Genomic DNA, 17,866 nt, shown 5'->3' with positions numbered 1-17,866 from the left:
TGTCATTGAATTGCTCACTGACACAAAGTTTCTTCAGGAAGGGCTGACACAGACAAACAACTGGTGCCAGAGCCATGGACTAAAACTAAATGCCAAGAAATGCATAATAGTATCCTTTGGAAAATCATCCAACCCTGGTAACTATCATACTGACAACACACCCCTTAGAGTTGACACAGTAGTCAGGGACTTGGGGACACACAGAGACAGCATTCCAGCCTTTGACCATCACTTGTCTACAGTAGGGAGGAAATCATTTATGTTGTGCAGCTTACAAACAAAGGTATGGCATGTAGGTCCAAAGAAGTCATTGTTCCACTGTATTCAGCATTTATCAGACCTATCATTTAGTAGAATGGCCCATTTGGTATGTACCTAACCAGGCATATCCAACAAATGGAATATCCATGGATATTCTTTACTAACAAAAGCAGGAAGTAAACTGTTAAGGGGAGATCTATGCCTGGCATGCAAGGAATTATCAGATACCACTCTGATGAACCTCCTGCATATCCACAAAACAAACAGCACCATAATTACCCATTCTAATGACCTAAACCTTGCCTGTGACATAAATAGCAACTGCTCAAGAGAGAGCTGTGTATCCCAAAGACTAGTCCTTCTCTGGAACGGGCTCCACATCCATGTAAAGCAGAGTTCCTCCGTAATCTAATTCAAGTGTAACTTGGACAATTGGATGGGGAACAGGAAATTCATCCCTGGTTTGGCACCTGTGTCTCTAGTGGACACAGTCAGCCTGTAAATGTTTCATCTCCCAAGCCCCTGCTTGCACTTTTCAAGGGTAGCAGAACTTGCCAGAGATTTGGGATGCATAGCTAGGATTAAAAAGGCCCTTGTTGTCATTAGCTAATTGCACAGCTATGAAGCTATGAACCTATAACACATAGATCCAGATACAGGAATAGTGCATGCATACATGCATATCACATAGACCCAGATGTAGGAACGGTGCATGCATACATGCATGCATACATAACACATAAGCCCATATAGAGGAACAGTGCATAAATACATAACGTGTAGACCCATATATGGGAACAGTGCATGTATGCATACATAAAATGTAGGCCCAGATATATGTACAGTGCATAGAGACATAACACATAGGGCCAGAAATAGGATCAGTGCATGCATAAACAACATATAGGCCCATATCTCGGAACAGTGCATACATACATAACCCATAGGCCCAGATATAGGAACAGTGCATGCATACATAATATGTAAATCCAGATATAGTAACAGTGCATACATATGTAAAACACAGCCCAGATATAAGAATAGTGCATACATACATACATACATACATAATATGCAGGGCCATATATGGGAACAGTGCATATATACATACATAACATGAAAGTTCAGATGCAAGAACAGTGCATTCATACTTACCATGTAGGCCCAGACACAGAAACGGTGCATACATGCAAACATAACATGTAGGCCCAGATATAACATACATGCATAACATGTAGGATCAGATATTGGAACAGTGCATCCATCCATATATAACATGTAGATCCAGATATTAGAACAGTGCATGCATACATCCATACCTCACATGTAGGTCCAGATATAGGAACAGTTCATATATACATGCATACATACATAACATGTATGTATGTTATGTATATAGGCATACATAACATGTATGTCCAGATACAGGAACAGTGCATACATGCATACATAATATATAGTTCCATATACAGGAACAGTGCATACATACATACATACATACATAAAAATGTAGGTCCAGATATAAGAACAGTGCATATGTATGTAACACATAGGCACAGATACAGGAACAGTGCACACATACATAACACACAGTCCCAGATATGGAACAGTGCATATGTACATAACACGCAGACCTAGATATAGATACAGTGCATACGTACGTAACACATAGGCACACATACAGGAACAGTGCACACATACATAACACACAGACCCAGATACAGGAACAGTGCATATGTACATAGCACACAGACCCAGATTTAGGAACAGTGCATACGTACGTAACACATAGGCACACATACAGGAACAGTGCACACGTACATAACACACAGACCCAGATACAGGAACAATGCATATGTACATAACACACAGACCCAGATATAACACATAGGCACAGATACAAGAACAGTGCACACATACATAAAACACAGACCCAGATATAGGAACAGTGCATATGTACATAACACACAGACCCAGATATAGGAACAGTGCATACGTACGTAACACATAGGCACAGATATAGGAACAGTGCATATGTACATAACACGCAGACTCAGATTTAGGAACAGTGCATATGTACATAATACACAGACCCAGATACAGGAACAGTGCACACATAACACTACTTATCACTGTGGACTTAATTGCCTCCAAACTCTCATAGCTACTCTTTTCCTCACTACATCTTGCTACCTACGTCTCCCTCCTTTTTCTTCAGAATTACTAATGCCTCTTTCTCCTAAATTTCTTTATCATCTTTTATTACCGCCTCTTTCCCCACCCCTTTCTCTACCGTACTCCATTAACCTAGCTTATCTTTACTTAGAAATATTTATCTTTTCTTCTGTAACTCTCAAAAAGTTTTAAGATATACACATTTTTACCTCATTTGAAGTCTGCAATCATAGCAAATCAGTTACAATACTGTAAATAGTTTTTTGCCTAATTATGTGCAAGTCTGCACATTTTATTGTAGCTAGCTTAATCTATTGTACCATATATGCACTGAAAACTTACTGTCATATACATTTTTTCTTTTTCTTTAAATGATTAAAACTGTATTACATTTTGTATGTAATTTTGTGATGATTTTCCTGATGAGCCTTCACTGAAAAGTGTTTTTTTTTCTGCCCAGTCCTGGTAACGAAGTGTAAAACAAATAAATAAAAATAAACTGTCCATTTTCCATACACCAGATGAACTCTCAGCTTTGTGGGGCAATATAATAAATAGCTGCATTTGTGGATGATATACATATGAGATGGGTTTGGTGTAATGTTTAAAGTCTTCACCTCAAAGACATAAGGTACAGGGTTTGTTTCTGATCTTAGGTCCTTGGCTAGGATTACAATAATCCTTCAGAGCAATTAACCTAGTATTTCATGTAAACTGTAACACTGATATAGTTGTATCTTGCCTTTGCTTATATTACATTCATTTGTACATTAAAATAGTGAATTAATATGATTTTCATATAAAGTATGTTTTTTGTTTTCTTTCATATACATCTGGTGTGTGTGTGTGTGATGCAAACAAATATACATTGCATTAGTGCATTGCATACAAATCTCCATTGTAAGTATTACAACTTATATAACTATCATGCATCACCCCATAAAGTTGACCATGTGTCGCACCAAGAAAGGAGACAGTTACCCATAAATTTACTCCATAACTTAGTACTGTAGTAAGAAAGGTTTTGGAAATGTGCTGCATCTATAAGAGTCAGGTGTAGCAAAAAAAGAGTTAAAAATATCCAGCTTATGTTGCCTGGTCTCTTGCACCTCTCCCTTCAAGTAAGGCAAACAGACAGTGAGTCTGATGTTGTACATGTATAAAATACTATTAGAAAACTAAGCAGAAGAAGACAACAAGGACTGACCATATGTGTAAATAGACCCTTCAAGACTCACGTAAACAGATATTTTGATACTGAATATATAGAACAGTGCCATGGGTCAAAGAAGTCAACAAGCAAGAAGGCTTTCACAATTTCACCAACTAAATGCCATACTAAATTAAATGTTTTTCTAAGTGAAATGCAATGACTAATGCAGCTGAAGATGAGCATGATGGTGGTAGTACTGGGTAACAAAGATAACCAGGAAGTTGGTCAAATGTGAGGACACTGTCACAACAGGAAGAAGCTCATGAAGACTACAGGAGGTGGCACAACTGCAAATGTGAAGATGTGGAGAGTTGGGAAGGCAACAATCTTCTGATATAAAATGCATACGTGTAGGTACAAGAAGGGAAAAGGTCATTAAACATGGAAAGGTTGCTGACTTAAAATAATGCGCTGCATAAGGAGAGCCATTTGGATGCAGACGTTGTGCAGGGTCTGTTGTGAAATCCAGTGGTGAGCACAGATATATGCCATTTATGCCAAGTTTGTCCCAGTATACATATCTGAACACACAATGTAGATCTTTATGAACTCATTAAAGGAGAACTTTAGCCAAGTTGTACACCGAAGCAGGTACAGAAGATACCAAAACAACATAGTCAGGTATGCCAACAACCGAATAACAGATGTCTAGGCGCCACTGCCCTGAGGACCCCACTGTTGTGAACACCATTGTCCTACCATTACCTATTGCTAATCACTGAGTACAAAAATCATTGTGCATAAGGATATATGAGTACAAAAATCATTGTGCATAAGGATATATCTAAATTCGTCTTTGTCCTGAGCAGTGTGGCCAGCAGCTAAAATCTGTTCAAGGCAAGGTACTAGTTTATGGCTGACAGAAGGTTGTGCACAACACACCTGTTCCAGTTGCTGATGAATAAACACTATGGACATGGTAGAAGTGATTATGAATGCAAGACCGACACCGGAAATGTGCTACCTTAATACAATTGTGAGTAAAGTTTCATGCAGGGCTTTTCTAAGCAGCCTTACTGACTTAGCTGGTATGCATGTGTGCATTGATAGTGCCTGCATTCATCAGCACTGAATGCCACAATGCCACAATACAAGTCACGCTCACTCAGTAAGGTACTAGTACCTGAATACAATGCATTTAATGTCTACCCTGTACAGGAGCTGTGTTATTATATTAAAATTGCTGAAATTCCTAGGCATTGCAGTACTCATAGACCTCAGCTTACATGTGTGGAATCTGTAAGAAATGTGATATCTATCACCTTATGATATTTCTGAGCCATTCAGATCATAAAATCACTGCAGTTTGACAGGACAGGGGAACTCACATTCCTCTTTTGTGGGAAACTGCATGCTAGAACATGTTTGTGGAATACTGTACTTCATGGATCTCGCCTTTACACCACCAGATGTGCTCTTATCCATGCTGCAGAGTGCTCATACACTAAGGAGAAATATCAGCAAGACAAAATACTGAGGAATAACAGCTTGAAGGCTACATAGATAGTACATAGAGATGTGCTACAAGGATACCAAATATCACCATGACATTCTGTATCCCACAGAACATTCAAACCTTCTTGTTAAGTGCAGCAACATACACTACCATATATTAACTGAAACAAGTGGTGCGTAATGCACAACTCTGATTGGTCGTAGACACTGTCCTTTATGTACAAGGCTGTGTTTTCCACTCATATATTCAGGATATGGTACTGTAATGCCAAACAGCACAATGCATAAGCATTCTCTGCACTATGATCTTTACAAAGTATAATAAGAGCTCTATACACTACCCACTATGTGCCCCCCACAAATTCTATATATGCCCAAGTCAGTCATGATGTGCACCATGTCACAGCATGACAGCCACAGTTCTGCCTTTTCTCCCTTGCACTCACCACCATTACATGGCTATGTCATTATCCTGCAGGCCACCCTATGTACCATCCAGTGATCACATTGTATTGACTCAGTGCTATTCCGGTGCAGGACTTGTACTCTGCCATATCCAGCTGTCATTACAAAACTTCTCTTCTTGCATACCACTCTGTATGCAGGTCTTCATTTGCTTTACATCATGCCTGAATACTTATGAGAAGTGTGTAAGTCCTTCATTACATCTGTGCAGTGGTTTGCATTGTTTGATTTCTTTTGCAGGTGAGTGCAGCTGTCTATGCTAAGAGGCAAGGCAACAGTTTGCTACCATTTATTGCCGATAGTCCTGTCAGCAAATACTTTCACCCTGTGTTTGCTGGGACTGCTCCTTTGGTCACACACAGACTACCTCTATATTGCACATATATTTGGAACTTGCTAGATAGGGCAGATTAAGGCAAAAGTAAAACAGACTACAGTTTAGGGCCTCATAGTGGGAAATGACCTCTCAGAATTTCAGAATAGTTTCCATTTATTGCACTTTTACAATAATTTTATTTATGAAAGTATCCATGAATTAATTTTCTGTTAATAAATGTACTGAAAGTGATTTGTAAATTTCTAACAGAGCAACTCTTCTCCTGTCCCAGTACAATATTATTCTCTATTATCATTTATTACTTATTTATTTTATTTTACATTTGGTTACCAGGAAAGTCCAACTGGATACAGGTCCTTTTTCAGCGGAGGCCTGGGGAGAAAAGCACCAACATACAAAGATAAAATATCAAATATAACAGAATTACAGAACATTGTATAGTACAGATCAATTAATACCACACATTGCATATTAATTATAAACAGTCTCATATACCTTGTATAAGACAATTAAAACAATCATGGTAGTATATCATATTTTTGGATATATAATTTATTTAGAAAGAAGCATTATGGAGAAGATGAAGAAGAGAAAAGGAAATACAGAAAATAGCTAATGGAGGTTAACGTTACGTACAGCAGTTATTATATAAAAGCAGTTTGCCAGATAGGCCTTTTAAGCTTCTCATAGCCTAGGGCCTCAGAGTGCATCCATGCATTACAATGCACCTGTTGCATGTTGTGCTTCTTTTATTTTATTTCATCTTGTATCATCATGTGTTTTGTAGTGTATATATGAACTTGTTTCAAATAATTTGTAACAGCCTGACAAAAGTGCAACCACAAATGACTAAGACCTCTAGAACGTGAAAAGCATTCAGAAGTTAAAAAAAAAAAAAGGTGTACACGGGAGCAAGTTCCCCTGAGAGTCCCCACATCCTGCTACTTACGTATACCAACTCAAAGGTTGAGATTGCATCATGACAAAGAAGGGTGAAATCCTCAATATACTGACACATCATCTTTATGGTGAAACATTGGGCAGTTGCACACAGGTGATTACACAAATGAATGTCATTCACTAGTGTTTTGCAGACAACCATGGTTCTGAGCTATCACATTGCTCTATCTCATGTCAGTCTGTTGCTAGACAATTCTCTCTCTATTTCTGTGCACTGTCTGCAATTTATTTCAGGATATTTGTTGTTGTTTTGATGGTCATCACACTAATGATATGATGCTACATAAAGGCCATGTCAGTTCACAGTGTTAGCAAAGGGCATGTTCAAGTCATTCAGCTGTCTATCATTTCTGTCAGTTCATTGTACAATGCTCATTTGGTGTGTGCTGCCCTTATGGCATATCACAGTTGTTCACACCTGTGTCAGTGTAATGCAGCTACCCTTCTTCTGTTCGGTCTTTTGTACTTTATATCAGTTTACCCCCCCCCAACCTGCAGCCCCAACCCACCTCTTCAGGTATTACGCTTTCATTTATTTATTGTATTTAATCTTTGTTAATCAATATTCTTACTGAGCTATGCAAAAGCACTTCTAACCTCTAATGACTGATATTATTCAGTCATTTGTTTGCTTTTTCTTTCTTCTCATTTGCAGGCTTGCTTGCAAACATCACTATGCACCCATTGACAGATACATTTCAGTTCTTGCCAACAAATTAGAGCCTGTTATTTTTTCAGTTAGCCTGCTGGACATATATGACTTACTACTGCCTATTTTCTAGCAAATTTATCTGCATATAGATGAATTCCTGTTGATGTTTAGTAATCTAAAGCAGTTTTAACTCTGAACACACACTGAGATGCTTTTAGACTGTAAAACTGCTTCACTAATCATTACTGTTATGTAACAATGGAATACAATTCACTTATTGCTAATACTTACAGGAGGTTCCTTTTACCTCATTGCGGTCTTGAACTTAACACTTGTAAATAATTTGAGCTGAGGGTGGCATTCTGTTATGGTGGATGTTTTGACTGGGTATGGGGGTTTGCCTCCAGGCTCTTTTAAGCCATAGTATGGATTCTAATGGAGTACAATTTGTAATTTGCATAAAACAAGGGATTACATAAAAGCTGAACAATCAAATTAAAAGTCAAACAGGAGAAGTACAATAAAATATAGGCAGTCCAGTGACAAAAGCATACGTTTACTCTATACAGTAGTCCGTAGTGACAGATATTGTAGCCAAATAACTCTGTTTTAGAGAAATAAAAATATATTTTTTTAATATTGGTACAACAAGACTTCTGTATGGTTTAATAAAGGTATCTAGAACACTTTCAAGAATATTAATTTAACATGTACTCTTTGAGCTAAGTAACTTTGCTGCAGCTTGTCAGACTTCTGTCACTGTGAGCGAGCTATTTCCTGATGTCCTATATAATTATCCCTCTCTCCTGTTTTTTATACTGGCGCTAATCTACTTTACAGGTCTGAACTTGCTGATTGATTGATTCACATTTAGTGTTCTCTCTCTTTGTGTGTGTGTGTGTGTGTGTGTGTGTGTGTGTGTGTGTGTGTGTGTGTGTGTGTGTGTGTGTGTGAGAGAGACACTGTCTAACTCCCATTCCTTGATTTCCCTGGGGATCTCAGGGTTGATAAGCTGTATACAATATGTGGCTACTTATCAACATGTTCTTTTTTCCAACTGATATGTTCATATTTCTTTGAAAGGCTGCACTCAGCTCCTGAGCCATGACTGCTACGTGCTGCCTTAACATGCGGTTCATGTGTTTTGATATGATATTTGCCCTTCCTTTGCTGACCTCTTTATCTTTAATTTCAAATAGATGTTGAGATGTTCAGTACTAGAACTACATATTATATTTCAATACGTTTATTTGTAGTTCAGCTTGGATATGAAATAAGCAGATTTCTTCACTACATTACTTGATTTTGCTGTTCACAGACTTATTTTACAGTTTGCTACCTGCCATACTGTCAATATCATTAGAAAGGGAGTGGAAGCATTAGTTACTTAAAAGTTACAGTTACTGCTTCCCATCTGTTATTTATGTCTTTCTGTCTCTTTTTTTATTAAAAGCTTCTTAATAGGTTCATAGGTGTGTACTAGGCTAATGGCCCTGGAGCCTTTACAAGCCTAACCCAAATAATTGCCCAGCCACCGTGCCACCTGATATTAGTTCACAGTGCCCATATCCAGTAGGGCAGCTGGAATGATCCCTGGACTGAACTTTCTGTTACCCACCCACTCTTGAAGAGGGGCAGTGAGGTGCGCTGCTTTACATGAATGGGAAGCTTATTTCAAAGTATGGGCAGTCTTTGGGAGATGAACCTGTCCCTCCAGCATGTTCTGTTAATTGTGGTAATGAGGTTGGGATCTCTGGAGTGTGTGGTGCAGGGGGGAATGGAGATGCCAGGGATTGAACCCAGGACCTCATACATCCAAAGCATGCACTCTACCTCTGAGCTACACCCCCTTTCTACATGTTGTGTTACCACCATGTGTTTCACTGACAAGTCTTGAACCCAGGACCCTGTGCACTACAGTCAAAGCAACATACCACTATGCCAAATCAGCTGTTTTAATAATCTAATAAAAGGTAGTGGAGGGTAAGAAAGGGCATAATATGGAAACCAGGAGAATGAATGGGAACTCCAGACAGGCACAATCACAATAAGTGATACATGAAGATTGTTTGATTCATGTATGGGCTCACTTTCTCATGCTATATAAGGCATGTGTTAGTCAGATAATGCCACAACAAAAGGGGAACTTTCATATTCTTGATTTCTGGGGATTCACATTGCTTTTCAGTATGACCAGTACATTTTCATGCTACTCGACAACCTCCAAAAATGGTTCACTTGAGACAGGAGACCTGGTCTGGGGCAAGTATCACAAACAGTTTAATTTGAGGTGCTGTGCCCAGCCTCAGTTTCTTTAAATTTTCAAACACCAAGGAAACATCTACCTAAAAATCAAATAGTTTATGACAGGATGAAACATATGTATGGGGTTCCCTACCAATGCAGAAAAGCAATACCAGTGTTGATCACTGGCCAAAGGCTTGATGTTGACTAGCCAGCTAGGTGTAGCAAATGAAGGACTCAGCAGGTAAATAGTCTTAACAGGGCTCAACTTGAAGACTGTGCAGGAACAGCCAAAAAGCAAGTCCCTGTCACTTGGACCTAAACAAAACAAGCCTAGGCCTTGACCTTGTCCCAAAATCCACATGGCAACTGATTAAACAGATCTCTCAGTCACTGATAGATAGAATCACAGAACCTTTGTTTGTGTCAGAGTCTATGAATGGGACATTATATAAGTCTTATAGCAATGTAGCACAAGATCTCGACTAGTCCATGGCTTAGATGATTCCTGCCACAATCCTATAAACCCACCTATATAGAGTATTGCAACTATGTTTTCACACCTTCTTAATCCTAGAACAGATTGACATCTTACTCAACCAGTAGATCCCAGAAGGGATCAAAGGTAAATATTAGGCTAACTGGCTTGAAGGGACACCTAGCAAATAATTTAAATTCAGAATCAGACCTTATACCTTGCATGTAGGAGGTGATAACCTTAACCATTACGCCAAACCCAATATACAAATCTTACTTCAAGTTTTCCATATGAAGCTTTTGAATATAGGCCTTAAACCCCTTCCCTCACTTGTAATATCAAGGGGAATCACCCTAAGTGGAGCTTAATGTTCTTAACAGGACCCCAAACTAAATCCAACACCATGTTCTGATCCAGTAACAAAGAATCCCCTTCCTAACAGCTCCTCATCAAACTATGCCCCTTGCCTTCTCATAACGAGAGAGAGAAAAAAATAAACTAACCGAACAGCCAAGACATACAGCTTCAAATCAGGAACTGTCACTCCATGCTGCTCTTGGTCATAACACATGCACTAACCCACAGACACTACAGAGACCTGCATAAGTTATAAAATCTCTGGCTTCAACTGTTTAAAACTTGTTTTGAGGGGATAGCTGTGATGCCAACAAGATATATAATGTTCTGAGTAGTTCCAAGAACTCCATTACTGGAAGTACAATAGACTGGATTCTAGTATCCCATCCTCACTATATCTCTGATAGTGGTATTTTCCCAGACCCACTAGATGACCACTCCCCCACTTTTGCCCACCATCTCCCCTCTTCCACACAACTAACTCACATCTATATTTCCACTCGCTGCCTAAAGAACTTCAATTCTGAAACCTTCTCAAATGCACTAAAAAGCACAAACTGGAACCCATTAAAGACTCTTCCCCTAGATAATGCTCACTCCTACCTTAACTCTACTTTCACAATCCTGCTCAACTCCTTTACCCCTCTAAAATCAAAATGTACAAAAAGTAAACCTGTACCCTGGTTAACCAAAAACATCTTAGCTACTATGCAACTCCATGACAAAGCCTGGACACGTTGCCATAAAAATAAAACCACTATTACCCTTAATGAATATAAAACACTGTGAAATAAAATCAAAAAACGTATTACCTCAGACCGCAAAGCCTATTTCTTCACTCTCCAAACCAACCACTACACAAATCCAAAATTATTTTGGAAAGGAATCTCATCTCTCCTCAACCCAGTAAAACAAGAAAACCTTTGCCCTAACCCAGATGCCTCTGACATGGACTTAGCCATCCAATTTAACTCTTTTCTCACAGAGTCCATAAGCAAGCATCAATACCTCTACGACCTCTCCTCAGCCTGCACCCATCCCTTCCTCCCCTAGCATCCCTTGCCCCTAACCTCCACCCTTCTCTACCAATTCCATCTCTATATCCACCATAAAAAACTTCTCCTAAAATTAAAACCTGGTTCCAATGGCCCTGATGAAATTCCCTCCTACTTCCTAAAAGTAGCCACAGAAGCCATTGCTCTCTCTATCAGCATACTAATTAGCCGGTCTGTCTCAGAAAGCCAGGTCTCTCAGCTCTGGAAGAAAGCCTTTATTATTCCTCTACATAAAGGAGGCAATAATAATGACATTCCAAACGTCTACCCTATTGCTATATTTTCCCCTATTTCTAAGCTTTTTTAAAAATGTATCCACCAACAACTCTTACCCTATCTCATCAACAACCAGCTTCTTACCCCCACACAGCATGGATTCAGACCCAGTCATAGCACCTCCACTGCCCCCCTCTCCTTCCTTGAAGCAGTTAACAAAGCCAGCGATTCTGTCCATTTCATGTCCACTCTTCTCCTCGAACTCTCCAAGGCGTTTGACACTATTTCCCACAACCTGCTTCTTAATAAACTCTCCAAACTAAACCTATCCCCCTCCTGTACAAAGTGGTTCTCCAGCTACCTCACAACCAGACAACAAGCAGCCAAATGGAATAAAGCCACTTCACCCTTCCTTAATACTCCTACAGGTGTCCCCCCAAGGTTCCATTTTAGGCCCCCTACTATTCAATATATTCATTAGTGACTTCTACCAAGCCATTCCAAACTCCAGCCTCATCCAATATGCCGATGATTCTACCATTATCTGCTCCTCCCCTTCTATCCCCACTCTTAACTAAGCTTACCCAAAGCGCCTTCTTCTCTACTGAGCAGTGGATGCTAAACAACCATCTGGCTCTTAATACAACCAAAACTAAACTTATGTTATTCACCGCCTCCAAAACCTCCTCCCTTGATAAACACTTATTCATAATTACCAGCAAAAACAATACTCCCCTAGAAATAGTCTCTGATGCTAAACTCCTACCAGTACTTATAGATGATCAACTATAATTCGACAAACATTTACAAGTAAATATCAAAAAACCCCACAAAAAACGTGGTATGCTATACCACCATAATTGTTATATCTCTCCTTCCACTAAGCTCATACTAGCCACTACTTATTCCATCCCATCCCTCCTATATGGTGCATCTATCCTCACCAACCTGCAATCCTCCCTCAAAACAAAACTCTCCTCTTGCTATAACAAGATATCAAAATTTGCAGCAGGTCACAGAGCCATTTCTCACCATTGTAATTCTCTTCACCAACTAAACTGGCTTGAGCTACCTAACCTCCTCACTTATACCCAACTCATCCAAGCACACAGACTCATTTACAACCCTTCTCTTTGTCCCTCCCTAGCCACTACCTTTGAAATGCGTGATCCAGAATGACTTCTAAGATCTAATTCCCAAAAACTAATTAAATTTCACAAACCCACACGTCCAGCTAGGAATCACCTAGTGTCCTTCTCTCTTGCACGCCTCTGGAATTGTCTGCCATCTCCTATCCACATCACCAGCAGTCTCTACTCATTTAAAACCTTGCTGCAATCACACCTAACTTCACAATGGAAGTGCTCCTGTTCCCATCCTACCTAATCCTTCTTATACCACTTCCTACTCTCCTAGAACTAAATACGCCATCACTGCCTCCTATAGTTCCCCAGCTCTATTGAACTATTTGACCAACTACCTAACAGTTACCCTATGCTGCTACTTTTGTGTAAAAAAAAAAAAAATTGTTATTGCTATTTTACAAACTATACTGATTTATCGTGGTGGTGGTGCTGCGGTAGCATTGTCGCCTCACAGTAAGACGCTGTCCGGTTCGATTCTCAGCTAGAGCGTCTTCTGCACAGAGACATGCGTGAATGGGTGTAACTTCATTGAAGGTTGTGCATCAGGGCTGGTAACTCGGCACGTAAAAATCAACTGCCAATCATTAGCGGACCGGAGTTCTGCTGTGGCGACCCCTAACCAGGAAAAGCCGAAAGACACAAACAAATTGTTAACCTTTTCTTATCATATTTACTTTGTATTCCTATGAGATCATCTGTAATGTAAATGTACAATGTGTACCATATATTTGTATTTTTTGGGAGCTTTTCTCCCCAGGACTCCATTGAAAATGGGCTCCTTGTGGCCCAATGGACTATCTGGGCAAACAAACGGCAAATAAATAAATAACTAAATAAATAAATTAATAAATAATCATTTTGACCAAAGATGAGTGCTGTTCCATTGGTTTCCTTCTGGCCCTCCAGTTCCGGGCATACATCTGAATTAATTACAGATGCAAAGTCTCACAGGTCATTGTCAGTGACTGAAGCAGGTTACCCTTAAATACCTGAAGGATTCTACTGACCACAGTGTTTGGAATATACCTACACTACACTTCTGATATATATTTGCCTGCCAACAAAGTCTGTAACTTAACCATGTTTATTCTAAAATAAGACCTCATCCTAAACTCTGACAGCAGCCCCCCCCCCCCCCCCAAGAATCAAGCAAAGATCATCATCCATAAGTTAATGTCAGGCAGCCTCTTAAGGTTTAGCCCCCTATCCCATTATTCTAATGTCTTCTTTACATGAACAAGCAGGAACTCCACTACAAACAAAAAAGGGAGGGGGCAGCAAGCATCTCTGCCTAGTCCCACAGGGTAAATATACCTAAGAGGATGCATGGGAGACTAACTTCACTAAACTAAGTGTATAGGTATACAGTTTCTGAAATGTCTTTATGAATTTATCATGAAATCCAAACATTTTTCATACTGCAAATAGAGATTGTTGTGGTGTTTTGAACATCTAATCCCAAAGCTAGGATCAGAAAAGCTGCTGTCTCAGTAGCCTTCTCTATGAGGCCCAAAGCCAGACAAACACTATCTGTTTTCTGAGTCTGTGGGATAATACCTGTTTGATCTGAATGGATTGAGATTTACCAAAAGGAGCAGAATCTATGAACTCATATTGTCACTGGCAATTTATAGTCTACTGTGAGAGTTGACATGGGCTACAATCTAACTGTACCATGTGCATTCCTAAAACACTTGGGAATCATAGATATCCGAGCTTCTTTCCAAGTACATGACTCCATTCCTTAAGGAGATAAAGATTACAAATCTCAACAAAATAATCAGGGCCTCATCAGGAAGCCACCTATATACATCAGCAAGGAGCCCATCAAACCATGTGCTGATTTTCCTTTCTTCAGGGATATTATTCCTAGTCTCAGTTCCCATATTATAGCAAATCAAACATGAGCCTGCTGCTGAAACACCATAAAAAAGGCAACTCAGAGCAGATCCCTCTATAAAAGAACAAATAAAGGATTATTCTTGAAGAGGAAGGTCTGCTAATACCTCTGAAAGAGAAAATGTGAACATCAGTAGAATACCATTAGGGGAACAAAGGCTTCGTCTTTGTATCTGTGTGTACCAAATATGAAATGGAATCATTTTTTCTAGGAAGCTTGGCCTCATGTACTAAAACCCATTGTCATTCAGGTGCTCTCACTTTCACTTTCAGATATAGAAAATCTTAACACCTAGAAGATCTTAAGGTGGGGTAATCATTAACAGTCCTTACAACCACAGTACCATCCCTTTCCCATAAAACAAGTTTCTGGCACAACTTCTTATATTCTATGTACCCCTTTCTCCTAATACTATGTAATCAGACCATGAGTTCTTCATCTGGAACACACCTGAGGTCATCCAATGAAATGCCTTTCTTCTTTCAGAGTCCACATGATCCCTCCAAAACACTTTTTCCATACTTCCTTATTTTTGGGTCAAAATTCTGTGAGAATTGTTAAAAGGGTACGGAGTGTCCAAGGGGTGCCAGAAAACCATGAAGAAAGTTTTTAGTTGTTCTGAATTTGAGACTCTGGTGCCCTGTGATCAGAAAAAGGCAAAAATGTAACATTTAAAGGAAAGCAGTTCAATAAAGTCCTCATCAACACAAATTTTATTAGTATGGATGGATAGATGGATGCATGGATGGATGGATGGATGGATGGATGGATGGATGGATGGATGCATGGATGGATAGATGGATGGATGGATGGATGGATGGATGGATGGATGGCTGGATGGATGGATGGATGGATGGATGGATGGATGGATGGATGGATGGATGGAAGGATCAGGAATGAAATCTGAGAATAATGCTTGAAGGTTCGTTGAATAAGAATTTCTGGGGAACATATATGCATTAAGTGAAATGCCTTACTAATGTCATTTAAGCATCTAGATAAAGGCTAAAACTTAATATTTCTCCTGATTGCAAGTCTAACTCATTTGTTAAAACAATAAAGTCTCCCACCAGGACCAATTTTCATGCAGGTACCCCAGCATCAGAAATACTGATGGGGATAGTTTCACTAGGGAATAAACAGCATGCATTCAGTGTAATAAATGAAGCAGCTTAGGATGACACCACTCCAACTAATATCCTATCTAGCTTAGCAAACACATATAAGGTGTTCAACATTCCAGCAGATTTTAAGCCTAATATCACCCCCTCAGTGTTATAACCTGTGCTATTCACTGAAGAGACCCATAACTCATAGCCTGTTTTAGACAACTGTTCATACTCAGTTTTCTAATCATGTTGTACTGCAGACATACAATCTCAGGAGCTCTAATATTTAGCCACTGAAAAAATAAGCCATTTTATAAAGCTACAGATACAATTGAAATCCCATGAAAAATTTGTAATGGACCTCTTGCATGGTAATTCAAATAATCCTTCCATATCTGTTCCTATCTTAAGGACTTACAAGTAAATCTAAATAAAAATGATGACCACATAACCAAATAAGGAAAAAAAAACTGACTGACTAGAAACCATACAGACCAACCTCAACCAAACAACTTATATAAAAAGTTGAGTGATTCAGAGCACCAGGACCAATGGCCCAGGTGGCAAATACCTTGACCAAAAGAAAACAGGGAAGTCATACTCAGACTCTACAGATGGGCTAAAAAGTCAATATCACAAAATAATAACCTTACATGAGGTCTCGCACATATTGCTAATAGTTAAACTGCACAAGAAAATAATGTGTAAGTACAGGGGCAGAAATAAAACTTTATTTGTGTTTAGAAGTTCCCCTACATCACATAGCAGACAGGAAAAACCCTGCTACAATTCCTGCACACTCTGAATAACCACTTATGAAAGAAATGATCCTTTCCTTAATCCAAACTTACTACATGGGAAGTAATAGAATCTCAGATAAGCATAAGAATAGTATCAAGCCTGTTGAAATATTGTAAAAAAAAGTGTAATAACTCAAATCACATACAAGGGCATATGATCCCTGAATTACTTGTACTGTGCATACCTCCTTTATAAAAGCTGTACATAGTCTATGTGACTCACCTGTAAATTGCATGATAAGACATAAAGAATATTGAAGCCGCCAAAAATCCTACCTAAGCTCACATGCACATGCAATATATGCACCCCAAACACTCATAGCCTGAAGCAAGACAGAAGTGAAGAAAAGAAAAGTAGAACGCCCCAAGACTGGAGTTCATCCTACCTTTGTTTTCTTTAAAAAAAATTAATAGATGAAATGCATTCATTTAGTGCAACAGTAACCAAGGCCACAGAACACAAAGCTACCCCAAAAAGGATGAGGCAGTTTGAACTAAACAGCATAGCCACAAACAAAACATCAGTACAGAAAAAATCTCCTACACCTAGAAAACAAGCAATTCATGAAAACCTGTCTAAAAAGTATGACTGGGTCAGGAGTAGCATCCTATGTGAAAAATAATCTCGGACATGATATGGCCACAATGCCTGCAGAGTTTGTGTGACCAATGCAGGCATGATGCTTTTATTCTAAAGAGCATTCTCATCAACCTAATATTAAAAATATAAGGTGGGGGAGATACTGGAGGGGTAGAGAGGAAATGACTATATGTCAGAGAGTTTGGGAAGCCAGGGAGAAAGGAACCACATCATCATAACTGCATGCAAGCAAGTATAATAACTAAACAAGAGAAAAGCCACATACATGTTGGCCAAAGAAGCCTGTCTATAAAGTAAATCCACAGGATGCTAGGTCAGAGCACAGTGCATACTTCAAAACCACTGGTGCCAAGGAATTACACTCCCTACAAAAAAGTCTCAATAAACAGTTTATTGTAGGGGCCCCCAAACCAAAGGGTCTCCCTAGCACCTTTAAATGCTGA

General features: G+C 39.2%; 1 non-coding gene across 1 annotated transcript; it reads right to left on the bottom strand.

Annotated features, from left to right (window-relative positions):
• Positions 1–9,296: 9,296 nt before the first annotated feature.
• Positions 9,297–9,368, bottom strand: TRNAP-UGG. The gene has a single exon. It is a non-coding gene; the product is annotated as a tRNA-Pro (tRNA).
• Positions 9,369–17,866: the final 8,498 nt, after the last annotated feature.

The sequence above is a fragment of the Protopterus annectens genome, chromosome 3.part1, assembly GCF_019279795.1.
Source record: "Protopterus annectens isolate FY-2018-M chromosome 3.part1, PAN1.0, whole genome shotgun sequence".
In the NCBI taxonomy this organism is placed as follows: domain Eukaryota; kingdom Metazoa; phylum Chordata; order Ceratodontiformes; family Protopteridae; genus Protopterus; species Protopterus annectens.
This window is presented reverse-complemented; position numbering and strand designations above follow the sequence as displayed.